General features: G+C 42.0%; 1 protein-coding gene across 6 annotated transcripts in view; it reads left to right on the top strand.

Annotated features, from left to right (window-relative positions):
* The window catches only part of LOC133229653 (zinc finger protein 239-like), a 263,424-nt gene that overhangs the window by 75,015 nt on the left and 169,896 nt on the right, over positions 1-18,513 (top strand). The window contains exon 1 of one of the 6 annotated variants that reach the window (XM_061386251.1): positions 14,185-14,698. The exons of 3 other annotated variants lie outside the window; for them this stretch is intronic. The gene's annotated coding sequence lies outside the window, so the exon portion shown is untranslated. Of the gene's footprint in view, positions 1-14,184; positions 14,699-18,513 lie in introns of those variants that run through there. 2 more of the 6 variants (XM_061386244.1, XM_061386243.1) reach the window with 2 other exon arrangements.

Genomic DNA, 18,513 nt, shown 5'->3' with positions numbered 1-18,513 from the left:
TCAAAGGGATCTAATTCCTCTCTGTCCCCCTTCTGTGCTGGATTCCGTGGGATGTCCACTTTTTGGTCCATGTCAAGCAATGGTAACACCTCCAGAGCTGTAATCCCTGGAGCCAGCCTGGTTCTCTTCCTATTTGCTGCACTTGGGAGACCTCATTGGAAGAAGGGAAGAGAATGGCCAATCTTTGATTGCATTTGATATCTCAGATCCTACACAGAGCTGCCTTCAACCTGTCTTCCTCTTCAGAACCCTCAGCTATTCCTGTTGTTACTGCTTTTACCACAACCTTCACGGGTGTGTATAACAGGAATGTGGTTTGGATCTTCTGTGATTGTAACTCAGGAAGCCTGTAAGGACAGTGGACTCTGAGATCTTCTCTTGTATCCCATTTTGCATATATGAATCAGGCTCCAGGTTCCTTCCGTCCATGCTCATACTGTACAGAATGACCCGTGCTCATCCACTGAACCACATTTTCAGGACACGACCTGAATTGAAATGTTGGGGGTGGTACCTCGGAAACCATTTCTAGGTGAGATGGCTGAGTAAGGCTGTTAGTTACACAGATCAGTTCTTGTGTCTCACTTGACCTTATGTTTTTAAAGTCCTGAAGTTTGTTGTAACCTTTTGTAATCTGTTCTGCCCAAGTGGGCCCTGGTGATTAAGAACATGTATGAATTGGTAGGTCTGGGTTTCACTCCTGCTTTGCTCTTTACTTTCATGTGCCATGGAGTTGTGTTCATGAACCCTGGGAATCTACTACCTTTATTTGAAAAATTGAGGTAATTCATGCTTTTAGGTGTCATAGAATTTTGACTGTTTTATTGAAAAGGTCAAAAGTTAACTTTTTTTTTTCCTGAACCATGTGGGAGGCAGGATCTTAGTTCTCCACTCAGGGATGGAATCTGTACCCCCTACAGTGTAATCATTTAATGCTGTCAACTAGACCATCAGGAAATTTGCCTCAAAGGTTACTTTTGCTTAAAATGCATATTTACTTCATGTCATGGTTATTGTGACATGTCTCTTTGTTTGCATTACATCCTGTATATTGTTAGTTTACATTTCGTTCTGAAGAGTTTGTCTCTGACTCTAATTAGTAAGTTTTCAAATAATATTTCTCTTCTATAGCAGATTCTTTACCTCTCAGATGTAAGAAACGCCCCAAAGCTTGTTCCTTTACATGTATCTTAGAGCTGATGAACCGAGTAAGTGAAGGATACTGTTTTGATAGGCAATTGCTATATTGAGTGGCTGCTATTTAAGTAGAGATTTCATTTATTAATTCTTTGTCATTTAAAGATGACGGTCTTTATGTTTTACACAGTATAACTCACATGAACCACTTGTTATAAAATGCCTGTATGTCTATCTACTTATAGATTTATAAAAGGTATTTAGAAAAGTGTTCTTTTTTGTAAAAATTATTTTAGGGAATTCCCTGACAGTCCAGTGGATAGGATTCAGCACTTTCACTGCAGTGATCCTGGGTTTAATCCATGGTTAGAGAACTAAGATCTCATAAGCCCTGATGGGGAGGGGGGCTGTTTTAACAAATTGTTTATTTTCACCATGCAGTGTTTGTTGAACAGTTGTCAACTGCCATTTATGTTTTACAATTTTCGTTAGAATGCTTCCTTTGGATTATTTACCATTACAGAGTATTGCCTTGTTGATCCTTTCTTGCTCAGTTACTCAGTACTGCTGACACTTTGTGGTGTCATAGACTGTAGCCTGCCAATCTCCCCATCCATGGAATTTTTACTATTTTTTTGTTCTCAATTATGAGACAGAAGTGTGTTTACTACCAAGTAGAATGAGCTTTGAGATCATGGTGGGAAAAGATCTTTTTTGTTGAGAATTGACATGGGTTTGCATAAAATGAATGTTTTCCTGATTGTGTCTTTCAAACTTGGGTACCCTAAAATTAATTTGAGTTCTGTGTGATCGCTCTTTTCTTTTTTAAAGAGTTGTTTTCCAATAGCATTCCTTATGTTTTTAAGTTCATCATTGGGGAGATTCATAATACTGTTCAGGATGGGTATGACTTTTGGTATAATATCTTGTGTTCAACAGGAAAAAATTTATTTGTGAATTGTAATTAATAGGATACCTATGGTTCTTTATCGGAGAAGGCTCTGGCACCCCACTCCAGTACTCTTGCCTGGAAACTCCCATGGACCGGTGAGCCTGGTGGACTGCAGTCCATGGGGTCGCTAAGAGTCTGATACGACTGAGCGACTTCACTTTCACTTTTCACTTTCATGCATTGGAGAGGGAAATGGCAACCCACTCTGGTGTTCTTGCCTGGAGAATCCCAGGGACAGGGGAGCCTGGTGGGCTGCCGTCTATGGGGTCACACAGAGTCCGACACGACTGAAGCGACTTAGCAGCAGCAGCAGCAGCAGCATGGTTCTTTATATCTTGTAGATGTGTCTCGTATAGATATGACCATGAAATTACAAGCAAAAGGAAACAGTGGAAAAGGAGAAATTTTTTAAAGAGTGATATTTGGGAGAGCCGAAACTTCTGAAATTAAAGATTTTTTTCCTCAGGAAGATACAGGGAAATTTGGATGGTTGGGAGAGTCTGTGGACAGATAATGAAAGAAGAGACTACAGAATATCTATAGCTCATAACAAAAATCTCACTGATGGAAGAGATCATCAGAGTAGAAATGATGCAGGAGATAAGCCTGTTGAAAGGCTCGGATCAAGCTTTCATGATGAATTGCAGATGCTTCAGTCTGAAGGGACAATTTTTGAATGTAGTCAAGTTGTGACGAATATCAACAGTAGCACCTCAGTTTTGCCAATTCAGAGAACTCATAGTGTCTGCAAAGGCAATTCTCATAAAAATGAGTGTGCTGTTATGCATCCCTCAGAACAGGCCCCAGACCCAGAAGTACACAAGAAAAAATCTTACAAAAGTAGTGAGTGTGGCATAACCATTCTTCAGGACTCAGAACTCACTAGATATCAAAGAATCCATACAGGAAGATTACCATATAAAGCTGACGTATGTGGCAAGGCGTTTAATGATAATGTGAGCCTTGCAGTTCATCAGAGAAATCATACTGGAGAGAAAGCATATAAATGTGATGTATGTAGCCACAGCTTTAAACAGAACACAGCCCTTCAAATTCATCTGAGAGTTCATACTGGAGAGAGAGCATATAAATGTAATGTATTTGGCTACTGCTTTAAGACAATGCATACCTTCAAAATCATGGGAGAACTCATACTGGATAGAAACCATATAAATGTGATGTGTGTGCAAAGGCCTTTACTTGCGAAGAAAGCCGGGCACTTCATCAGATCCTTCATACTGGAGAGAAACCATATAAATGTGATGTATGTGGCAAGGCCTTTAGTGTAAATGGAAGCCTTAGAACTCATCGAAAAATTCATATGGACGAGAAACCATATAAATGTGATGTATGTGGTAATAAGGCCTTTAGTGTAAATGGAGGCCTTGCATCTCATCGAAAAACTCATACCAAAAAGAAACCATAAAAATGTGATGTATGTGGCAAGGCCTTTAGAGTAAAAGGAAGCCTTACATCTCATCAGAAAATTCATACTGGATAGAAAGCATATAGATGTGATGTATGTGACAAGGTCTTTAATTTCAAATCAGCCTTAACTCTCCATCAGGCAGGTCATACAGGAGAGAAAGCACAGAAATGTATCTATGGGGCAAAGTCTTCAATTCCAGCTGTTACTCTGCAGTTCATTGGAGAACTCATATTCTAGAGACATTTGTGGCAAGGCCTTTAGTCAAACTGCAAACCTTGCAGTTCATCGGAAAATTCATTCTGGAGAGAAAGCATATGAATGTGTTGTCTGTGGCAAGGCCTTTAGTCATATTGGTAAGCTTGCAGTTTATCCAGAATTCATACTGGAGAGAAACATATAAATGTGTTGCATGTAGCTGATCCTTTACTTGAAGGGCACAACATGGAATTCATCAGAGAACTAATACTGGAGAGAAAACATAAATGTGATCTCAATGTCGAGGCTTGTAATCTAAACACAAACCTTGTGGTTCATCAGAGAATTTATATTAGAGAGAAACCTTACAGTTGCAACAATGGTTACAAACTTTAGTGCTCAGTCAGCCTTAATGGAGAGAAAGCATGGAAATGTGATGTATGTGGCCAGTGTTTTACTTGAAATGACCATCATAGGAAGCATCAGATAATTCATAGTGGAGAAAACTGTTACAAATGGAACAATTGTGAGAAGCATTTTAGTGCAACTGTAATGAGTGTGGCAAAGCCTTTAATCTGAGTTCAGGCCTTATAATTCACCAGAGAATTCATACTGTATAGAAAGCGTACAAATGAAATGAATGTGGCAAAGCTTCTAGTTCACGTTCAGCCTTAACTGACCATTCGGCAGTTCATACAGGAGAGAGCCACATAAATGGAATTTATATGACAAAGCCTCCAGTCACAAGGATCATCTGAAAATCAGTACTGCAGTGAAAACATACAAATGTAGTGACTGAAGTAAAGTACAGGAAGTTTTTGACCTTCCGAAAAGTCAAACTGGAGGAAACTGCACAAATGTAGTCGATGTGGGCAAAGGCTTGATTCTGTATTCAGATCTAACTAATCCTCAGGTAATTAATTCTGAATTGAAATCTTACCCATGTAGTACATGTGGTAAGTCTTTTGGACGGCATTCAGTTTTTTACAAAAACAAGAGAAAATGCCTACCGGCAAGATTCCATACATTCAGAGCACAGTCAATCCCTCCAGTGGAGGGAATCACGTAAATGTGTGCAGCCAGGATTTCAATAACAGGCTGATCATTCCCATCATCAGAGAATTCATAATGCAAAGAAATCTTTGCAAATATGAGTGTGGCAAATCCTTCAGGTGGCATACAGGCCTAAAAAGACATCAGGTGACCCATACTAGAGAGGATTTCCAAAGATAATCAATGTGGCCAGGCTTTTTGTTTACACCTTAGGCTTCTTGAGAATATTCACACTAGATGAAAATTGTATCAATGTAATAAGTGTGTCGGGTTTTTAGGCAACAGTCCAAATTCAGCCTTCAGTAAAGAAGTCATTTTGCAGAGAAAGCTTACAAGTGACATGAGTATGTAAAACCTTTACTCGGGGGTCACATCTCACCAACCATCAGATCATCCATGCTACAGAGAAGCTTACTAGTGCAGAATATGTGGCAAGGCTTTTAGGTGCTCCCTGTATCTCAGTGTTCAGCAAATACTTTATACTTAGAAATGCAACTTCTATGGCAGTTGTCACAATTACTGCTCCCTCTTTAGGTATCTAAGAACATATATCCTGGAGATAAACCACACAAATACAATATCTGTGGAAAGAATTTTACCCAAACATCAAAGTTGGGAAACATTCTGGAGCAATGCTTTACAAATGCAATGGAGGTGGAGAAAGTTTCAGCTTGAGTTGAAGTATTAGACATCAAGACTCCATAGTAAAGAGGAGTCTTGGAATTGGATGGCAAAGGCCTTTCTGCAGGCTTCAGAGTACACTAGACTTCAGAATATATGTTTCAGAGAAACCACACAGAAGTAATGTGCTCACTAAAGCATTAACACAAAGATCAAAATGATGGAACCTAAGAGGGCAAGCTTACAGAAGTAATGAATTTTTTCATGAGATATTCACACCTTGGGTGTGATTTATGCAGGCCAGAAACTACAGATACACTGAATTTGGAAATACATTTAAGAAAACGTATTTCCTCAAGATTCCCCCCAAGATTCATATCAGGGCGAATCCTTAGAATTGTAATGACTTTCGTAAAATTTTGGGACAGTTCTTACAACAGATCATGTGAGATGATTCATTTTAAGAATAAATAAATCTTTAGTTTTCCAACAATTAACCTCCTGTGTTATGGCAATATAATTATGTTAAGTATTTTGAAACTTCATGACCTGTGGAAATAGTCGCTAATCTTCAGTGTATATTTAATTACTTGAGTTTTCTTGAGAAGGTGACGTTATTTTTTATGACATTTCCGCAAGGTTTGAAAACTTTTATAGCTTTCTTAGGGATTTTCATGATGGCCTCTGCAAAGAAATCAGTAAGATGAAGGGGCAGACTTCATTGGGTGTGTTTCGTTAATATCCATCTTTCATGGGTAAACAGGGACACTAAAATATCGAATTCAATGGTGTGTGAAGTAGGATCAGTGAGGGACAGGGAACCATGTCAAACCATGACGACTCAGCATGCTCATTATGTTCAGGATGCCCTTCTGTACACAGGCCACCGTGATTATAGGACTGAATGATGTACCATCTGCCTATGCAAAGAGCAACCTGGACATTAAGGGACTTGGGCTTTTCATGGGAGGGGAGTTGACAGGTTACTGAAGACATTACGTGGGAGAAATTATAGCAGGAAAATGCTGGTCATTTTCTCCTTTAACTGGCGGTTGCCACTGCATATAAATGATTAATGGAAACTTCTTGGAAGTTGAAGAGAAATGGGATCAAAAGAACCAGAGAAGTATGCGTGTGTATCTGTTTCATCACTGATTGCTGCCATTTATGTTGTACTTCTGTTTTCTTCAGAATGTATCCTAAGTCTTGTGATCTAATAAAATTTGTATCATTTTCCCCATAACCCTGAATGGATCATGTTTCTTCCAACAACACAGTTTTTCACCACCTCAACTTCATAACAGAAACTAGGAATGCACCAAAGGCTCTTCAGGTAGAAAGAATGTAGAATTTCTTTTCATGACAACATCAAACAATAGACAATTTTGGGATTATATACTAATAATTTGCACTTCAGTTATTATACCACACTCTGTCCATAACAGAACAATTATATTTCCAATGTCCGCTTGTGCCAAAATGAAACTAATAGCATGTGCCTAATTTACATGAAGTGAAAATAGGAATAATAAATGTGCAAAAATTAGGAAATAAAAAACTTCAGAAATAAGGTTAAAAGTGATAGCTCTTTTTGATCTGGGAGGATTCTGAAATAAATTATATTTTGTTATTCATTTGTTTTTGGTTGTATAGTTGTGGCTTAGGCATATCTCCAAAGCATGTAGGAATTTTCTAGACCAGGGATCTGTCCCATGTCTCCTATTTGGCAGGCGGATTCCTTACCACTGAGCACCAGGGAAGACCCAGAAATACTTGAGAATCCACACTATATGATGGGAATTTTTTTTTGTTTGATAAACTAGAAATTTCATATATTCAGTCCCCAATATGTTGGATCTTGTTACTTTGCAGTCACAGAAAGAACAAGATGGAACCAAACCCAAAATTTGGTTTGAATTTTGAGACAAATCAAGCCATATGTTAAACTCTTATGAGAATGTTTGTTAACTGCTGAAGCTTTCTAGTAGAAGCATGGTAGCCTACCAAGCTGTTCGGTTCAGTTCAGTTGCTCAGTCGTGTCCAACTCTTTGCGACCTCATGGACTGCAGCATGCCAGGCTTCCCTGTCCAGTTTTCAAAATTGCTTCTCACTCTTTAGGTATCTGAGAATATATATTCTGGAATTAAATCACACAAATACAGTATTTGTGAAAAGGATTTTACTCAAATGTCTAAGTTGGGGAACATAACTGGAGCAGTGCTTTACAAATGCCGCAGGACTGGAAAAAGTTTCACCTTGGATTGAAGTATTAGGTAAGAGTCCATAGTGAAGAGGAGTCTTGGAAATGGATGGTCAGGGGCTTTCTCTAGGGTTCCGAGTGTACTAGACTTCAGAATATATGTCTTTCAGAGAAACCACACAAATTGTGCACACTGAAGCTTTAACCCATTGATCAAAACTGAAACGTGAGAGGATTTATATGGAGAGCAAGCTTGCACAGGTAATGAATATTGTGTGGTTTTTTACATCAAATATTCACCTTGGATATAATGAAGTGGTTTGTGCAGGTCAGAAACTGTATAGATATACCGAATTTGGAAACACATTGAAGAAAACCATATTTCCTCAAGATTCCTCCCAAAATTCATGTCGGGGAGAATCTGTGTAGCGGTAATGAATTTGGTAAAATTTTGGACTTACAACAGATCATATAAGAGATAATTCATTTTAGGAAAAATAAGTCTTTAGTTTTCTGACAATTAACCTATTATATTAAGGCAGTATACTTATGTCGTGTGTTGAAACTTAATAACGTGTGGAAATGACCCATTATCTTCAGTGTGTATTTAGTTACTTGAGTTTTCTAGAGAAGGTGACATTGATTTTCATGACATTTCCACAAGGTTTGAAAACTTTTATAGCTTTCTTTGAGACTTTCATGATGGTCTCTGCAAAGAAATGAGTAAGAGGAAGGGGCAGACTTCCTTAGCTGTGGTTCATTCATATCCATTTTTCGTGGGTAAACAGGGCCACTAAAATATGAAATTCAATGGTGTGTGAATTAGAATCAGTGAGGGACAGAGAATCATGTAAAAAGTTAAGACATTATTCATATTAGGGTGCCTTTCTGTAGACAGGCCACCTTGGGTTATAGGACTGAATGCTGTACCATCTGACCATGAAAAGAGCAGGCTAGACATTATGGGACTTGGGCTTTTCTTGGGAGGAGATTTGACAGGTTACTGGGGACTGACCATGTGGGAGAAGTTATACCAGGGAAATGCTGGTCGTTTTCTCCCTTAACTGGGAACTGCTGTTGTATATAAATGAACTGGGAATTCCTGTTGTATATGAATGATTAATGGAAACTTATTCTTTGAAATTGAAGAGAGCCGTTTTCTTGAAAATTTAGTCAAAAGAACCAGAGAAGTATGTGTGTGTATCTGCTTCAAATTAATTGCTGTCACTTATGTTGTGCCTCTGTTTTATTCAGAATGTATCATAAGTCTTGTGCTCTAATAAAGTTTGTATCATTTGTTCCATAACTCTGAATGGATCATGTTTCTTCCAGCTACACAGCTTTATGCCACCTCAGTTCTTCATAACAAACTAGGAATGTGCCAAAGGCTCTCAAGGTTGAAAGAAGGTAGAAGAATTTCTTTTCATGATGAAATCAAAGAATAGACAATTTTGGGATTATATACTAATAATTTGCACTTGAGTTATTCTCTCCACACTGTCCATAGTGGAGCAATTATATTTCCTGATGCCTTTTTTTGTGCCTGAATAAAACTAATAGCATGTGCCTAATTTACATGAAGTGAAAATAGGAATAATAAGTGGGCAAAAATTAGGAAACAAAAAACTTTGGAAATAAGGTTAAAATGATAGCTCTTTTTGAGCTTGGAACATTCTGAAAGTATTATTATTATTATTATTTATTATTAGCCCAATAGTTGTGGCTCATGAGGTCAGTAACTCCACAGCATGTGGGAATTTCCCCAACCAGGGATGTGTCCCATGTGTCCTGCATTGGCACGTGGATTCCTTATCACTGAGCCACCAGGGCAGCTGTGGAAATAATTTAGAACCCACACTATATGCTGGGAATTTTTTTTGTTTGATAGAGTAGAAATTTCTTATATTCAGTTGACAACGTATTGGTTCTTGTTACTTTGCAGTCACCCACTGGAACAGGATGGAACCAAACCCAAAGTTTGGTTTCAATATTGAGACAGATGTAGCCATATGCTAAAATGTTATGAGAATGTTAACTGCTGAAACTTTCTAGTGGGAGCAGGGTAGACTTAGAAGCTGTTGGGGGGAAAAGCTTGACTAACAAGGAATGGTGACATTCGTGGAGTGTTAAGATGATTACTGATGGCAAGGAGGAGAAGCTACCTGCTCTGGTAAGTTACCAGTTGGTATCAAAGAAAGGAGGCCTTAGTCTTTTGTCTCAGTCTGCCCAGAGAAGCAGCACAGGAAGTGGTTTTTTTTTAAGTCTAAAGAAGTCAGTAGTCAAACATGGGAAAACCACAGTGAGACTGTGTAAGAAAACACTGAATGTTTACTCATGCTATGAATTTATAACATTCCTTTTACTGCAGTACCAATATGTTCCATTGTTCTGTACAGTTTTTGAAGATGGTAGTAGCTTACTATTTGTCTATCTTACTAAACAGATAAATTACTATTTACTGTCTCTTGCCTAAGGAACTTTTACAGTAGCCTAATGAACATTAACATTTGGAAATATTTATTAGGTAATAAATACTAAACAGAAGTCCAGTTTTCCAGAGGATATTAGTGTTAATGTCACATTATAGAAATAAGTAATATGCTCCATGGTTCTTGTCAGCTGTAGTAAAATTTCTTTTTTTTAACAATTTTGTGATGGTGTTTGCCGCACATTAACATGAATCGGCTGTAGGCATACATAGCTTCCATCCTTCCTAAACCCACCTCCCTCCCCAGCCTGTCTCACCAGGTTATCACAGAGCAGTGGCTCTGGTGCCCTGTGTCATACATCAAACTCCCACTGTCTGTCTATTCTACATATGGTAATATACATGTTTGAATGCTATTCTCTCAAATCATGCCACCTTATTTCTTTTGTTTTCTCAGTGGTTTTTCCTTAGCATTCTTGTCTGTCCACATGTTGTGAGCTAGGTTTAATGTTTAATTTCTATTTCTTCCATGCCTTACACTAACAAATACATAAGCCTATAGGTTATTTTGAGACTTGTAAGATTAAAATGCACATAAGACAATGAAAGGGGACATAGTACATGCCTTATAAATATGAAGAAAGTTCCTTTAGGACTTGAGTTCAGTCAGTTAATACATGTAGAAGTATTTATAAATAGTGCAAAGTTGATAATTTTGGTGAAAATAAACTCTTCTCAAGACTTTATATTTTACAGTCTTTGTTGTCCACATCGGACAGCTTTCTGGAACAACAAAGAAAATATATTACAATGTTTAAACAAAAAGTAACTGACATTCCCTTTCATTGAAGAAGTATTGACTGAAGTATTATATATTATGATGTATACAAGTTTTTCTCAAAAGTATCTGAAGCTATGTCATCACAAGCATGGAACAGAAACACTTTTTATAAAGAATGCAGTTCTTGGTGAAGGGCTTTTTTTTTCTCTTTAATAATTATAAAATATATTTTTGGCTGTGGTGGGTCATCATTGCTGCACTGGCTTTTCTCTCCTTGCAGTGAGCGGGGGCTATGAATTTTGTACATAAAATACATAAACCTGGCTGGGGCTTGCTTGGAGACAGGAGTCCTGAGGCCCCTTGTTTTGGTCAGTGCACAGCACTCAATGTCTTCTCTGTTTCCGGCTGTGCTGATTTGGTTTTGCTGCACGTGGACTTTCTCTGGTTGCAGCCAGCAGGAGCTACTCTCTAGTTGCTGTGTGAAGGCTTCTCACTGCTGTAGCTACTCTTGTTGCAGAACACAAGCTTTAGAGGACAAGCTCAGTACTTGTGTTGCACAGGCTTGTTGCTCCTAGACACGTGGTATCCTCACAGACCAGGGATCAAACCCACGTCCAGTGCATTGGCAGGTGGATTCTTTACCACTGGACCACCAGGGATGTGCCACTAATTGTCCTTCAACTGAGGAAATCCCAGTATCTTTCAACTAGGATCCTCATGCACCTTTTAACTGGGGGGCTATGTATGTTAATATAGTGCCAAATAAAATTTGGTGTCCTTAAGCAATAACTAGGTGATCTGAAACCCGGAGAGAATCCCCCAAACTTATCTGGACTGCCTGAGGAGGAGGATGGGCCCAAGCGGCCCTTCCTGGTCTACCAAGGCCGGAATGTCCAAAGCACAGAGCAGTGCCTGCCTTTCTCTGTCCTGCATTCCCCTCAGGGTGCACTGTCGCTGGGCCACTGCAGTGACTACTAAGCTTGATCCTTGAAGAAGTGGAATGTCAAGACATTTTTCTCCTTAGAACCGTTAGTATGAAGTAGCCCATTCTAAGAGTTGTGTGTTTTATATTCTAGCTTGTCATTCCCACACAAAGTTAGTTCTTATTTACTTAAACTGCTAAATAATTCTAATTCCTGGAATATTCCTGGGTCCAGCCACCACCCTACATTAATCCCCACCCCACTCCCACCTACCCCCAGCCCTGTGGCCACACCTGGTTTTAGTTCCCAGGCCTCTGAATCGCTTCAGCCTCATCAGCAGGAAACCTTACTTTTGACAGTTGTTATCCCACAGAATTTCCAGCTTTTATTTTGAAACTGTTACCGATAGTTACTTAAACTAATGAAGAATCAGTGGTGCAACTCAAGACGTGAAACACTGTGTGTGTGCTTAGTCGCTCAGTCATGTTAACTCTTTGGGTCCACATGAACTGTAGCCTGCCAGGCTCCTCTGTCGATGGCGTTCTCCAGGCGAGAAGACTGGAGTGGGTTGCCATGCCCTCCTCAAGGGGATGTTCCCACCCCAGGGAGCGAACCCAGACTCCTGCATTCTGGGTGGATTCCTTTACCATCTGAGCTACCAGTAAAGCACCAAGTACTTCTAAAGGCTGACAAAAGGCCTCGGCAACTAAAGGATGGAACATGCCAGTATCTGCTCTGGCCCACTTGGGCCCGCCCCTCATGCCCAGAAGCGGAGTTCAAAGCAAATGGTAGGTGTAGTCACTGTTGGAAACGAGTGGTACTGTTTTTGTTCTTTTTTTCTTGTTAAACTGCGCCTCTGCTCCCTATCTGTGGTCTCGGGTCACCGGACTTTCCTACTTATCCACCCGTTCCTCCACCCCAAGTAAATTCAATTGTGGACATGAGAGGTTTGATTCCTTTCCATGTAAAATCCTGACACACATAGTGCATAAAATATACAGTAAATTTTGGAGAAAATCATTTTAATTAAGACATGACACTTAATAATTTTACAAATATCCTGAAATAAGTGTTCAGGAACTAGTTTAGAATTTCAACTTTCGGGATCGGTGATGGAGCTGGAGTTTTTTCTCCAGTGTTAGGGAGGCTTATTACTGTCCTTTTCTGGTTTATATGACCAGAGTAATAAATTGACTACAAAGACTCTTCATTTTAGGAGATTATTTTCAGTGATGCTAGGTACTTGTATCAGCACAAGAATCATTGTATCAGCACTAGAGTCCAAGAGAAATATAGAATGGTTGCTGTGCTCTGTCGCCTCTGACTCTTTGAAACCCCATGGAGTGTAGCCTGCCAGGCTCTGCTGTTCATGGGATTTTCCAAGCAAGAATACTGAGGTGGGTTGCATTTCCTAATCCTGGGGGTCCTTGACTCAGGGATTGAAGCCCCATCTCTTGTAGCTCCTTCATTGGCAGGCAAATTCCCAACTGAGCCACCTGGGGAGCCCTATGGTCTGATACTAGTGTAGAAAATTTTCTTCGAATTAAAGAAGTGGGTTTTTGTTGGATGTTTTCCAGTCAGTGAAACCCAGTGGGGATAGGGCTGAATTTTGGACTGCTGACAAGTGTGGTGGATAGTGCTGTGTAATAGTGGGGAAAGATCCTAAGAGACTGGAGAATGTGAAGACATTTGAGGGATAATTTTACATGTTGTGCATTAAGGTTGATTGCCAGTGCTAGACCCAAGCCTGAGATGATTTTATGGGATGGGTGGGGCGAGGAGCAGTTATTGTTCTGTACCTCAGTCGTATTCGGCTCTTGGCGACCCCATGGACTAAAGCAGCCAGGCTTCCCATCCTGCATCTCCTGGAGCGTGCTGAAACTTGTCCATCCAGTCGGTGATGCCATCCAACCATCTCGTCCTCTGTTGTCCCCTTCTCCTGCCTTCAGTCTTTCCCAGCATCCGGGACTTTTCTAAGAGTCAGGTTTTCCCATCAAGTGGCCCAAGTACTGGAGCTTCAGCTTCAGCCTCACTCCTTCCAATGAACATTCAGGACTGATTTCCTTTAGGATTGACTGGTTTGATCTCCGTGCAGTCCAAGGGACCCTCAAGACTCTTCTCCAGCACCACAATTCAAAAGCATCAGTTCTGCGATGCTGAGCCTTCTTTATGGACCATCTCTCACATCCCTGACTACTGCAAGAACCATAGCTTTGAGTATAGGGACCTTTGTTGGCAAAGTGATGTCTTTTCTTTCTAATACAATGTCTGGTTTTATCATAACTTTCCTTGCAAGGAGCAGGCCTGTTTTAATATTCTGGCTGCAGCAACAGCAGCAGCAGCAGCGGTCACCTTAAGAGGTGATTACAGTAATGAATTGTTTCTCCCTGCCCACCGCACCCCAAGGGCCTGCAGGCTTAGACCTGTGCGCCCCCCCGCCGCGCCGTGCCGCCCGGCCAACTGCGCCCGGAGGCTCGGCCCCCTACGCCTCGAAGCCCCTCCTTACACTTCCGCCGTACTCCCGCGTTTTTGTCCTCGCTCAATGCCCGGCTCCCCGACGACCAGGCTCCGCTGAGTCCCCGCCCCCAGGCCGCTGCGCCCTTTCACTGCGCGTGCGCGCAGCGTCCCACAAACCCGGAAGTGGAGCGCGGGGAGTGGAGGTGTCCCAGCTCAGCGTGAGTTTCTTTCTTTCTAATCGAACCTGAGTTCAGTCTCCTTTCCTCTGTATCCCGAGCCTCAGGTTCGCTAGTGACTAAATCCCTGCGCCCGTCCTACCATCCCCAGCAAGTTCAGACGTCTTGGTGAGCGGCAAAGGGGCGCCTCCATTATGCTTTAAAGTCGCTGTGAAGCTGCTTCCAGTTTTTGGTTCATAGAGACGCTTCGTTTCGCAACTCTTTCCTGCTTCAAACCATTTACTGACATTACTGACATCACTGACCCCTCTGCCTTCGTACACCGCATAGGATTCTCTTCGGCGAGGTGGGTTTATTAGCTCCGCGGCCCCCATCCTCCTCCTCTCAGCCCCTGGCCACGCCGACTCCCCTCCTCCCGGAGAGGCCGCGCCAGCTCCCCGTTCCTGGGATTCTGGAGAGCCCCTCTCGCTGCTGACACCCCTTCCCTCCCAGTTCCTCTAACCTCAAGCTTCCTCAGGCGGGTCCTTTCGCCCCGCAGGCCTTGCCTTCATAGTGACGTTGCCCTGACCCGTGTCGGGGGAGGTGACCTACTCCAGCCACGTGACACCCGAGGTTCTCCGTCCCAAATTCCACCCGTTACAGTTTGGCTCTTGCGGGTGGGGGGCTTCTTATTCAGTCGCCATCCCTTACATTAGGAGGCCAGGAGGGGTCAGAAGCAGCAGAGACAGCGACTCCTAGAGAAATAGATATTTGAGAAAAGCATGAGGGAGAAGCGATGGCAGCGAAGAGGATTGTGAGGAACTTGGCGAAGAAACAATAGCATGAAAAAGAATCGGCCTTGAAGGTAGCGGTTAGGGGAAAAGTTTAGAGAAAAGCAGGGTTTCCTGAGAGTTAAAGGTGAGCAAGAAAGGGAGGTGGTGGTGTTCATTCCGAGTCTTTACGACCCCTTTATTTCCCAGAGTTTGCTCAAATTCTTGATCGTTGACTTGGTGATGGTATCTAACCATCTCATCTTCTGCCGCCCCCTTCTATATAGCCTTCAAGGGAGAGGGGCTGTAAATCAGGGGTCCCAAAGAGGGCCACAGTGGAGGGGCAGTTCACACACAGAGCCCGCAAAGGGGATACAAGAGTTGGGACCTTGGCTTACAGAGTAATATCCTGCTAGAAGAGAAAGGGGACTCCTAGTTATTGGAGGAGCTGAGAAAGGAAACTGAGAGGAAGCATAGCCACTTGGGGGTGCCAGAGAGGGGAGGAAGGGAAGGCAGATACGGAGGAAGAAAGGCTGAAATACGGAGATTGAGGATCACCAGGGAGGTTGGAAAGAAAGCATCTTGACGGGGAACAGATGGCAAAGAGAGGCAGAATGGTAGGTAGGGAAGAAGTAGAGGAGGACAAGCACAGCAGGAGAGCCGAGGGGAAGAGGAAGGGAGACGGAGAAAGAAGTAGGGAAACAGATAAACCAGATGAAGTGGAAACAACTAGTGTGCAGGTGGGGGAGGGGACTAGATCCAGACCAGTGCTGAATCGATTTGATCGGGATTATTAAGTCGTGATACATGAATTTTTGGCTTTAAAACCTACTAAGTTTAAAACATTCTTTTTTAAATTATACAGATGAAAATGAGAATTGCAAAACTTCTGTCTGTAAGGCTTGTGCATTTTGTAATTATCTGTATTAAAAGATAACATCCATGTGCAGAGGCTATAGAGGTGGGGGCTGCGGCAGTGACTTGATTCTCTCAGAGGTGAGTCACCCCCTTCCCTTTTCCTGGTGCAGAGTAGAGGTTATGGAGAGGAGAAGTGGGGCAAGAACTGACTCTCTTACTACATGATGCCTTTCCCAGGCACATTAAAAATATTCTTTGTGATGGTTTTAACTTTTTGCTTTCTCTTTTCTTTATATTTCATTTTTTGTATCTTGGGATAAACACTGAACACCTACCTTCTTGTAAACAATTATTCCCTTGTGAAATAAGATTTGGTGGATTCCTGTAATTAATTCATGTCTTTCTTTTCTAAATATTCTGTATTCTTAATTTTTTACTTTGCACCAGAATTCTTAAGTGAAAAAAAGTTTTTAATTAGCTGATTCACTTTAGGTTTGTTTTACATTTATTAGAGACCCATTTGCTGTTTCTTATTATATCTTGAAAACATATTTTGGTAACTAATAAATAGTTATAGACCATTGTGATGAATACTTTGTATGAATGTCAGTGATCTTTTATATTAAGAGTCAGGACCTTATTTAAGCAGTTAGTCTAATACTTTGTTTTCCTCTCTTTTATGTGATTTGATAACTAGTGAGCTATGAACTGATCTAATGATGCTTCCTCAGGACCAGAAGCTGAGCAACACTGACCCCTGAAATGATTGGCCAGATTGGGTGTGTGACTGTGTGTGTGGCAGTTCTTCTTGTAGAGAGAGCCCATTTGTTATGAGAACTTAAAATGGGTCCCAGTCTTCCAAAATGAAAAATGACAATAATAGGATGGAGGTGGGAGCATAGGCTCAGAGAGAGAGAATCATGAGCCGTCTTCTGTGAATAAAGGTCGATGTGAAGGGAGGCCTCCCACCTCCACTGGCTTCCCTGTGACCTCAGGGCAGCATCCTGACTCCTCAGGTGGCTCCACAGCCATTTGTCATCCTCAGGTTGCTGCCAGAGTCTCCAGCCTCATCCTGGGAGCCGACCCCCATTCTCTTGGTCAGTCTGTCCTGGTCACATTCGCTTTAGTCCGTGTTCATAAACACCAAAACCTTCTCTGTCTTGGATCTTAGTTGCTACATCTACCTTTGATCATTATATCACTGTTGCTCTTGCTCTTTTTGTTCCTTCAGCTCTAGGCCAGAGAGGTCTCCCCATCTCCTTCTGATATTCTTTGTCATGTTAACCAGGTTTATCGCCTCTATATTAATCACCCTCATCAGAAATGCCCTTTAATTATTTGGAGTCTTTTCTCCTTTCCTTCAATTGAAAGATGCCCCTCCTCCTCCCAGGATGCTTGCAGCATCTCACTTTAGGGGTGAGGACTGGGAATGTGGGTTGGGCAGAACAATCCTCAGGGGAGACAGAGCATACAGGGTCAGTGATGATGGTTCTTGTATCTGTTCTGGACATTTCAAGTCTAATTGATCCTTACCCTATGTGGACACTTCATTACTCAAAACCAAAAAGACGTGAGGAATCCTGAAAAGCCCAAAAGATCTAGTGTCTTGAGGTGTCCCCATGTTTTAGTCTGCTGTGTCACTGCTCACTGCAGCCCCCAGGTCTTCTAAGCTTTGTCCATCCAGGAACCAGTTGCCATCTTGGACAGCAGCTTTGCCTTCCAGCAGATCAGCTGCTCAGCGGCATATGCTAAGTTTACTCTGATTAGACTGGTCAGTATCTTAAGGGAGTATGTAGGAGACAATACCTCCCTATCCCCAAACCACCCTCCCCTCTTTAATGAGCTGGGATATCTTCCAGTTAGTATGAGCAGGGAGAACAGGAGCCAGTGAGATTGGGGCCTGTCTCTCCTTCTGACTTCTTTACTGAACTCAGTCCAACCATCCCTCAACTACTTAACATCCCCGTTGCTGACAGGTTTTCGCAAGATGACCAGCTTCTTGGTCTCCATTCTGAGTGTCCAGTGTCCTTGGATTTGCAGCTAGGGCGCATTTCTTTTGCAATGCCCACGCCTAGAGGTCTCTGCTCTTGTTCAGCTGTGCACAGAGAAGAGGTAGAAAAATGGGAGAAAGTGAGGGGGAGCTTGTCAGGGTTTCTAGGAGGATTGTGGGAGCAGGAGTGTGCCTTTTAATGAACCCGATGAATCGTGTGTGTGTGTGTGAGAGAGGGAGAGACAAGCATAGTTGTGAGATCACGGGGTGTATGGACCTATTGACACAGCCGGTCTCAGTTCTGGCTGGAGGCCCTGGACGTGGGCTCATGGCTAATTGTGGGCTGCGTGGAATGGGGGGCATGCCAGTGTCTTAGCTCAGTTTTCTGGGGACACAGATGCTGTGAGTGAGGTTTGCGTGACTGGGTTTAATTGGGAATCTCGTGATCACACCTGTGGAGGAAGGACGGCTGTGGGATTGGGAAGAATGTTATCCTGCAGTGTGTTAGAAGCAAGGCCTGAGCTGAGCCCACAGGGAGGTGTGGGTGCAGGAGGATGGGCACAG

The sequence above is a fragment of the Bos javanicus genome, chromosome 18 (genome assembly GCF_032452875.1).
Source record: "Bos javanicus breed banteng chromosome 18, ARS-OSU_banteng_1.0, whole genome shotgun sequence".
Lineage (NCBI taxonomy): Eukaryota > Metazoa > Chordata > Mammalia > Artiodactyla > Bovidae > Bos > Bos javanicus.
This window is presented reverse-complemented; position numbering and strand designations above follow the sequence as displayed.